Below are 10,001 nucleotides of genomic sequence, written 5' to 3'. Positions count from 1 at the left end.
ATTTTTCGTGACAACAGATGGACACCGATGGACATAGATGTCATATTTCCCTGGCCTAGCGATATTCGGCTCCCATTAACTATATCATTATGCATTGTGTGTATGACCCCCAGACGAAAATATGCACTATAGTTTTTCAAGCACAAACAGTCCAAACGAGGGGGGGCTGCCAATTCACGTTTGGAATTTGCCGTTTGTCTGCAGAAAAAAACAAACGAGCAAAAAAAAAACGGTTCTGGCCACTTTTCGCGCGGCTAACGAAACCAAGCATGGAAGAGCTTGGGAGCATGGTAACAATCAACCTCGGCATTCTTTATCCACTGCTGGCTATTTAGAGGTTGTGGTCTATCGCGTGGATTTTTTTCCCCGGGTCGACCGGTTTTTCTCTCCACGTTTAGAATCGACGTCACGCGTTTAGAGTATTCGGCTGCTGTAAATGTCCACACGATAAGCCCACCTCGTTGAGCAATCATTTGTGGCCAGGTCGCTTCTGAAAAAGAGCTACATAGTTCAGTGGGCCTTACCTGGTTAAAAAAATATATATAACAGTTCAAATAGCTTCAGCGTTATCATCTCTCACGATGTAGCAATGCCACATGGAAGCCGTCTCAAATCCTCCACTGGAGCTGGTTTCGCCGATGCTTCCTTGCAGCGGTCACAATCCCAGACACGAGGCCCTCCCCTCTTGGCTGCCATTCCAGCCTCGTCTTACGACCATCATCTCCCCCTCTTCTTTCCACGATGACAACGCCCGCTCCTAGATCTACGTGCTTCTGTTTTCTCTCTCTCGGTGGAAACTCCGACCGTGTGCTTATTTGTGCGCTGGGGACAATAATGACGACGATTTATTTCCCTCCTGCCGAACCTGGCAAAAGCTAAACCACAAAATGAGAATTTAGACGCAGCTGTCTTGATGGATCAAGATCCCGGTTAACCGAACCATTGTCTCGCATCGTCAGGCAAGCGCCAACAGTGTGCGTGGGGGTTAAGACTGTAACATTAATGATGAGAACGTGACAGCTTGCGAAAATGTGCCCTTCCCGCTCCCCGTCCCCCAAATGGGACGGATGCCGCCACAAAAGTTTTAAATGGAACCCAATTTTCACGGTTAAATTGAGGCCCGTAGAAAGCATATTGATGGTCGTGACATTTAAGTGAAACGTTCGAGTTGACCAGGCGTGCTGGGCATTGCGTGCTCTATCACAGGTGGGTGGGGCGAGTGTGAGTGGCGCACAATATGCAATTGATCTTCTTGGTTCTTTCGGTAAAGTCACGTAGAAGGGAAGTAATAAAATAATAAAAATAAAACATAATAAAATAATTCTCACGACGTTTCGGGAGACAGCGTCTGGTCTTCACCTGAGGACGGCTGCTTGCATTGTGGCCGAAACGTCGTGAGAATTATTTTATTATGTTTTATTTTTATTATTGTATTACTTCCCTTCTACGTGACTTTACCGAAAGAACCAAGAAGATGAATCCCTGCAGTCACGACAGCTTTAAATCGAAATTTAATATGCAATTTGCCACTTGAAGTGGCAATGGATTTTTTTTTAGGAGGCCGGATGGCTCAGAAGTCAGAGCGCTGAGCTGTAGCACCGCTAGGTTCCTGGGTTCGAATCCAGGTTTCGGATTGGCCGTGATTAAACCGGGTTCTCCCAAGTGCAGCGAGTTGATGGTCTAGCCCCTGTTACCAACGACTCGCACAGAGACCCACGGATTAACGTAGAGACCAACAGACTCGCATAGACCGAGTGGTGATTAAACCGGCTTCTCAAGCGTAGTGGGTTGATGGTCTCAGCTCGGTCACCAATGACTGCACAATAATACCCGCCACATTAACTGCAGGAGAGCACTTAATTTGGCTAAATTACAGCTGCGAGAATTAAAAATAACCGTTTCATTGTCACGCGTTGAATGTTCTTCCATGGTCGCCAGACGTGTTAATATTTTTTGGGAAGGTTCCAGCTTCTTAAGTGATTTTACGCAGCCAAGCTGGTGCAGACAACCTCGAGCACTTTCTAGATTTGAAGCTTTCGTGACTGCAAGGATTCATACTCTTAGTTCTTTCGGTAAAGTCACGTAGGTAAAAAATTTAATTAAAATTATTTTTTTAATTAATTTTAATTTCATTTTTTACATACGTGACTTTACCGAAAGAACTAAGAGTATGAAACCTCGAGCACGCCTGGAATTCTCTCACCGTGACACTGCCGATATGCACCAAAACCTTTTTGCCAATTCACTGCCGGATGACGGCCTCCCCACAGCGTGCGGGTCGTGGCCGGGGAGTTTACTTCCGAGTATCGGCGGGGAAAACGATTGGCGTTGTGGAATAACCGTGCCCGTTCGCGCCTTCATCGCGGTTTTACCGTGGGCTGCTTACTCGGTGCTCACGTGACTGCAAACGCGAGACCCTGGGGGTGCACCAATCTACACTGGTTTAGGAAAGGGTTTCTCTATCATCGACAGCATCCAAATGTACGAATCAGATTCTGGAAAGGCCTAAGGAATTTCAATTAGCCTTGTGTCTGCCATTCATACATTGTATGTCATATTGTGAAGAAAAAAAAAAGTTTTGCTGGCTGGCGGATAAGTGCACGGTGGTGATGTCACCGTCCACATCAACGTAGTGACGTCATCACAGCTCCCCCCCCCCCGCTACCTCCGATTCACACGGCTGGCTATGTAACTGTACGAAAATAAGTTCAATGTAAATACATGCACCACCCCCCCCCACCACAACTATGTATCCGGCGCAGATACGAGGGCAGTGCCAGTCTATGTATGAACCAAGCTAGAAAACCAAACTTTTTATTTTACCAGGTAAGGCGCACTGAGCTCCACGACGTGGCCTATGATGTGGATATGTATAGCAGCAAAACACTTTCAATGCATGATGTTGATTCTAAATGTGGAGGGAAAAACTGGAGGACCTGGATAAAAATCCACACGACCACGGTGAGAGAACGAGACACGCAAACTCCAAATATACAGCAGCAGGCGTCAGGGTCGGGATCGAACCCACGACCTCCCGTATACCAGGCGAGGTAGTTAACATCTCACCACCGTGATCATGAAGATGAGAGAGAGAGACACGCAAACTCCAAATGTACAGCAGCAGGCGTCAGGGTCGAGATCGAACCCACGACCTCCCGTATACCAGGCGAGGTAGTTAACATCTCACCACCGTGATCATGAAGATGAGAGAGAGAGACACGCAAACTCCAAATGTACAGCAGCAGGCGTCAGGGTCGGGATCGAACCCACGACCTCCCGTATACCAGGCGAGGTAGTTAACATCTCACCACCGTGATCATGAAGATGAGAGAGAGAGACACGCAAACTCCAAATGTACAGCAGCAGGCGTCAGGGTCGAGATCGAACCCACGACCTCCCGTATACCAGGCGAGGTAGTTAACATCTCACCACCGTGATCATGAAGATGAGAGAGAGAGACACGCAAACTCCAAATGTACAGCAGCAGGCGTCAGGGTCGGGATCGAACCCACGACCTCCTGTATACCAGGCGAGGTAGTTAACATCTCCTAGCCACAGCGGCGAGTAGCTGAGAGCCTCTTCCATCGGGGTCATAAGATCCGCGGGCAAGTCTGGCGATGACGGGAGCGCCTGCGCGCATGTGCCGGCGGCCGCTGCGGCGGAGCGACACCTGGGCGAGCGGGGGGCCGTTACGAGCAGGCCGAGACCACAACGGCGCCTCGCTCACGCGCTGCAAGCGCCGCCCGGAGGAGGCGTGCACAGGTGGCGACGCTGACCGTGCGCAACGAATGACCGTCCACGTCGCGTGAATGAACGACGTGCAAACGAACGAACGAGTGAATGTGTTGCACGCAATACAATTTTAAAGGAATTCGGCTCGGCGGAACTGCCAATAGACGCACTGCTAAGCATTCCTCGGGCGGCAAGCCGTCGACGATGCAAGCGAGAGACCTCCGGAGAGGGGGGCGTAGTAGCGCATCGGCTGAACCGAGTAGAGCTCGGGGGGGCGCGACCTGCGAGGGAGATACAGCTGGCTCAAGGCACGGGGATTACGGGGGGGGAGTGTTGGGCAGGCACTTCCCACTGCAAGCGTAACGCAATACAGGACGTGGCACCGAGGAGGCCAAATTAATTGCTCGACTTCCCTGCTGGTTTTTATTACGGGGCGGGCAGAACGCGATGTGCGGCGCGATCCGCACCAACCCCCACCCCCTCCACGACCACCCGCCCGCCCGCCCACGGCACAGACGCGTAACGTAAAAATATAACGCCGCAAAGGATAAATTTGTACGGCGCTGGGAATGCTGCTGGGGCTGGCGTGTTTATTGTGGATCCCGTCTTGAGCGTTTGTGGTTTCCGCCGGGTCAGCTTACGGCTTTCGGAGCGGGCCGACTGTGCCAGCACTCTCTCTTTCCCCCCTCTCGCTCCTTCTCTCGCTCTCCTATGGCTATACTGCCATGGTTACGCATCCCAAGCACTTCACGCATCGATTCCGTTTAAGAAACACGAAGAGTTTTTTCGCGAACCCAATATCATTCGTAATTAAGCTTATTTTCTTGTTGGGTTAGATAGCGTAAATATGAACGTGCCGTTAACGTAAACGCGTCGTTGGAAAATAGCCCGATGAAGCCCGGTTGTAGAAAATTGCCAGCGAAATGTCGTTAACTCAAATGGTGAATATATACTCTTAGGCTTTTTCGGTAAAGTCACGTAGGTAAAAAATAAAATTAATAGAAGTAATAATAGAAATAAAATGATAAATCACGACGTTTCGGAGGCAACACAAGTCTCCGTCATCAGGTGGGACCGTCATAGCTAAAATTACTGCATCAAGTGAAGAAAAATTCCAAAAGACCAGCCCTTAAATACAAGTTAAGGGGGGAGGGGCTTGATACAGCAAATCTGGCTGTGACGGTCCCACCTGATGACGGAGACTTGTGTTGCCTCCGAAACGTCGTGATTTTTTATTTAATCTCTATTATTACTTCTATTATTTTTATTTTTAACCTACAAGGCGAGGTAGTCAACATTTCGCCACCGTGGCGCCTGGGGTTCACACTTACGTGTTGACCCGTAGAGACTTACATAGAGACCCATAGAGACTTACATAGAGACCCATAGAGACTTACATAGAGACCCAGAGCCTTACATTGTGACCCACAGAGACTTACATAGAGACCCATAGAGACTTACATAGAGACCAACAGAATTACATAGATACCCGCTGACTCAAAAAGACTAAATCATGATTAAACTCGGTTGTCAAGTGTCGTGCGTTGACGGCCCGGTCAACAACGACGGCCTTTAAAAAAGACACGATCACTAAATTTGGGCTCTCACTTGAGTCGGTTTAGAATCGCCCCAAGGACTAAAAAAAAAGTTTTTGTTCGATTGCCATTTTTATTTACGTAGCGAATGCTATTTCACGCGACTTCCCACAGTCAAAACGCCAGATACGTTCACAAAATATAAATATAGATACGTAAATAAAGTGGGTGTCAGCCCCCACATCGCCACAGGGACACTTGGTAGCCTCCCCCTCCTCCTCTAGCACGTGCAGGGCATCCAGTCCGCCCGGCATGCTCCGCGCAGCCGAAGACGACGGACGTGCCGAGGGGTCACCTGACTCCCCGCGTGCACACGGTGGGGCCGTCACGCAAGCGCGCCCCGTCGATGTTCGGAAGCAGCGGCACCGCACTTCCCGGTCGCGCCGGAAGCGGTTTGACTGCACCCACTGGGGCCCCTTGGGAGGTCGAAGCCAGGCACCATCTGGACGGACGACAGGCACTCTTTTGCGGAGCATGGTACGGAGATGCCAACGGAATCGGAACTCGGAAGTAGTTCTGTGTCGTCGTCATCCCTCCGAGGGGAGAGGGGGAGGGGGTGTGTCCACCGACACCAAGTGATGCCCCGATCGCCACAAATTTTTTAATTTCTAGTGGAAACGCCTTCACGTCGTGACACCGACAGGCACGATTGTAACACGGCCGTAAGATAATAAAAGGAAAATCAATGACGTTGCTGCTTCGTCAAGTCCGCAACGAGCCTGTTTTGCCCACCGTTGACGGAACACGATGCAAACAACGTGCAAGCCGCCCTCCCCCCCCCCCCAACACGACGCCAGGCGCGGGTGCGAGAACTGCCGAGACGCGGCCGTCTTGTGCTCGAGGGCAAAGGCGCAGCCCTGCAATTTCTCTTTGGCGCCGACGCCGGCCAATAGGGGGGGGGCTTCCAACTCGGGGGAAGCTCAAGAGGAGAGGCCTGGGGAGAGGGGGCCCTTGCACGCACTCTCTCTAATCCTCCTTACCGTCTCTCTGTATAATTCTGTCTCTCTGCAAGCATGTACCCTATCCCCTCCTTCCCCCTCCCTTCAACTTTCGTTGCGTAAATTTGAATTTTTTCCAAGACCGCGTGCGTTTCTGATGGCCAAGCGTTCTCATTCCGCGAGCACGTTTTCTTTTTTTACGGAGGACAAAACACACGCACACGCACACGCGCGCACGTCCGCTGGTGCTTCGTCTGCCGCAGACTGGCCCGCACCGCACCGTTCACCACATTCAAAAACCTCTGCGCGTAAATAAAAAAACACACACAAACGCGCGGCCTTTGATCTCTTTGTATCGGCACAGTTGTCCTGCCCCCCCCCCTTCAGCCCCCTTTCCTTTGGGTCGTCAACGTTTTGACTTTGAAAACGGTGCGCAAAACATAAAATAATCCTCTTCTTGGTTCTTTCGGTAAAGTCACGTAGAAGGGAGGTAATAAAATAATAAAAATAAAACATAATTAAATAATTCTCACGACGTTTCGGCCACAACGCAAGCAGCCGTCCTCAGGTGAAGACCAGGTCTGTCGGGGAGACAGCGTCAGTGACTTTACCGAAAGAACAAAGAAGATGAATCCCTGCAGTTACGAAAGCTTTAAATCGAAACATAAAATAATCGGTCAGCATTTGGGGTCGGCGCTTCAGATGAGGTCGTCTCGTTGGGGGTCCAACGGAGTAATCCACCCTCGCATTTTTTTGTTTACTTGGAAGCCGCGAGCAATGTTCGATAGGCGGTGGGGCAGACTTCATTGCTGGCGGGTGTTGGCTTACGCATCAAATACGAGCCCCGGCACCTCAACGGCAGCGTTACTTCGAAATGCCGTCACGACGAGCCAAGCCGCGAAAGCTAAATTGCCGAGCGCATTACTACGCGTCCAATTTAAAACGTCGCGCGCTAATTCGCATCTTTAAAAACGCGTGAAGCGGTTGCCTGGGCGGCAGGGTGGAAAAGTTTCAAGGGGCACTCTCTCGGTAAGAAGAATTACACTGGTCAACACACTTTTTCTGGCATAAGGTATTCCAACGGTTTCAAGGAAATTTTGGGGTGCCGATTCCAAATCTGGCATCAGTTTTTAAATCCTTTATATTAAGTTCACTTGCTTGCTTGCTTGCGCGCTTACGACCGTGCAAATCTTTCGGTCGTTTTTTAACCCACTTCCCGTGATCCAATCGAGCTGACATTTTGCACACAGACTCGTTGTGCGTGACAATTAATTTTCGTGAAGAAAAAAAATTCCAAAATTTTACACTGTTTAGGGAAATTTTTTAAAATATTTAATTACCAATTGCTTAATGGTGGCAGGCAATCATCTGACCCATAGGTGTCAGCCATCTCAAGCCAGAGGACGAGAGGACTCTAGCCGCCACGCATATAAAGGATTTATAGTGAAAAACTTTGTTTTTACGGGTTAATTTTTTTGTCTATCACATCAGGTTTTTGAGATCAAATATTGCATTTTCGGATGTTGTAGCCATTGTTAAATCACGCCCTGCAGAAGAAAAATATGAAATAAATGTGGATATCTACATAAAATGATATTATAAACACACTATCCTAAAAATACAGCACCATATTTTAACACTAAAGCAGTCACTGACTCGCAACAACTTGCAATCATAAGTGACAGGGTTAATTTCGGCTAAAATCAATCAAAATGGGGTATGCCGATAACATAAAAATGAGATGTGATAGAGCAAATCTGAGATCAGATTTGGAATCAGCACCCTCAAATTAGTCTAAAACAGCTGCAAAAGTCCAGGCCAGAAAATAATGTTTTTTTTGTTTACCAGTGTTACATGTGCTGCCCCCGTGCATCAAGGTCGTAGCAGCCATGGAGTCAATATTGAGGGGTTCCAACCCCCCCCCAGAAAAAAAAGTTCACCAACACATGGGATGGATTTCGATTTAAAGCTTTCGTGACTGCAAGGATTCATCTTCTTGGTTCTTTCGGTAAAGTCACGTAGAAGGGAAATAATAAAATACAAATAAAACATAATAAAATAATTCTCACGACGTTTCGGCCACAACGCAAGCAGCCGTCCCCCCTCTCTCTGCTTGCGTTGTGGCCGAAACGTCGTGACAATTATTTTATTATGTTTTATTTGTATTATTTTATTATTTCCCTTCTACGTGACTTTACCGAAAGAACCAAGAACATGGGATGGACTTTTTATTTATGTTTTACAATAATGTATAATAGTGCATTGTATTACATTGCTCTGTTTCTTTCTTTTTTACCTTTTCTTGTTTTATTGTATGTAATGGCAGAGATTAGGGATTAAAAAAGCACTACCATAACCACATTCAAATAAAAATAAATCTATTTTATAGCAATATATTGGGGGGGACATTTTGCCGGTGGAAGCGCCACCCTCTTGCGTGTGGTTCCCTCTCACGCGAAAATCACTCAACGATTGGCCAAAAAACACCTTCATATATAGAGGACCGCAAAGCTCGGAGGGGGGATTTGGCACCGGACTCGTCACCGCGTGGCGGCTGCTGCTGCTGCCTTCCAGCTCCTCGTGTGTGGTTCCACCTCCTGGCGCCTCCGAGTCGTCGTCCCCCCCCCTCTCAGAGTCGTCGTCCCCCCTCTCTCTCAGAGTCGTCGTCCCCCTCTCTCAGAGTCGTCGTCCCCCCCCCCTCTCAGAGTCGTCCCCCCCCCCCCTCTCTCTGAGTCGTCGTCCCCCTCTCAGAGTCGTCCCCCCCCCCTCTCCGAGTCGTCGTCCCCCTCTCAGTCGTCGTCCCCCCTCTCAGAGTCCCCCCCCCCCCTCTCCGAGTCGTCCCCCCCCCCCTCTCTCAGTCCCCCCCCCCTCTCAGAGTCGTCGTCCCCCCCCTCTCTGAGTCGTCCCCCCCCCCTCTCAGTCGTCCCCCCTCTCTCTGAGTCGTCCCCCCCTCTCCGAGTCGTCCCCCCCCCCCTCTCTCTGAGTCGTCCCCTATCTCTGAGTCACCCCCTCCCTCTCGCTCCTCTCCGTAATACGGCGGTGCTCCTTTGCGAATTGAGATCATTATTAAATCAGCACATTCTACATTAACTAAAAAAACGAACGTGCCGATACGTGCTAATTGCCCGATAATTAATTCATCACACACAAAAGCGTGCGGCTTAACGTAATTACCCTATGAGGCCCCCCGAGACTGCAAATTAGGTGAAATATTAACTCGCGCATTTTGACACATGACAGTGATCAGGGGTGCGCTGGCTTGTTCGGCGCGAATAATAAATTCAGAACATGTAAGCAAAACAATGAATGGGAAAAGCCAATGACGTGCCCGATCTACTCGTCTTTGCATCGAGAGAGAGAGAAATTGGTGAACCTGAAATTGATTTCAAAAGATAACGCAGAGCGCCCCTTTCAACACCTTAAGGAAGAGATAATTTCGTTTCAGGTTTGTACGAACCGTTTATTCAAACTGGTTTCACACAATGAAGCCAAGACACACACACACACACACAAAAAATCCCCCCAACGCATTCGTACATCAACCGTGGCCTTAAAAGAAATAAAAAAAACATAATTGGCGACATTTCGAAAAACGAAACGTAAATGATTAATCTTTTATGTACGATCAAGAGAACCATTGCCCAAAATGTCACCTATTATATATAGTTTTGTTCCTTTTCAGGCCACACACACAGTGCCCTTGATACGTCGAGTTTTTTTTGGTTATCCGTTGCCT

This window comes from Lampetra planeri, chromosome 54, assembly GCF_965212315.1.
Source record: "Lampetra planeri chromosome 54, kcLamPlan1.2.h2, whole genome shotgun sequence".
Lineage (NCBI taxonomy): Eukaryota > Metazoa > Chordata > Hyperoartia > Petromyzontiformes > Petromyzontidae > Lampetra > Lampetra planeri.
The sequence above is the reverse complement of the archived record's forward strand: the minus strand, read 5'-3'. Positions refer to the sequence as shown.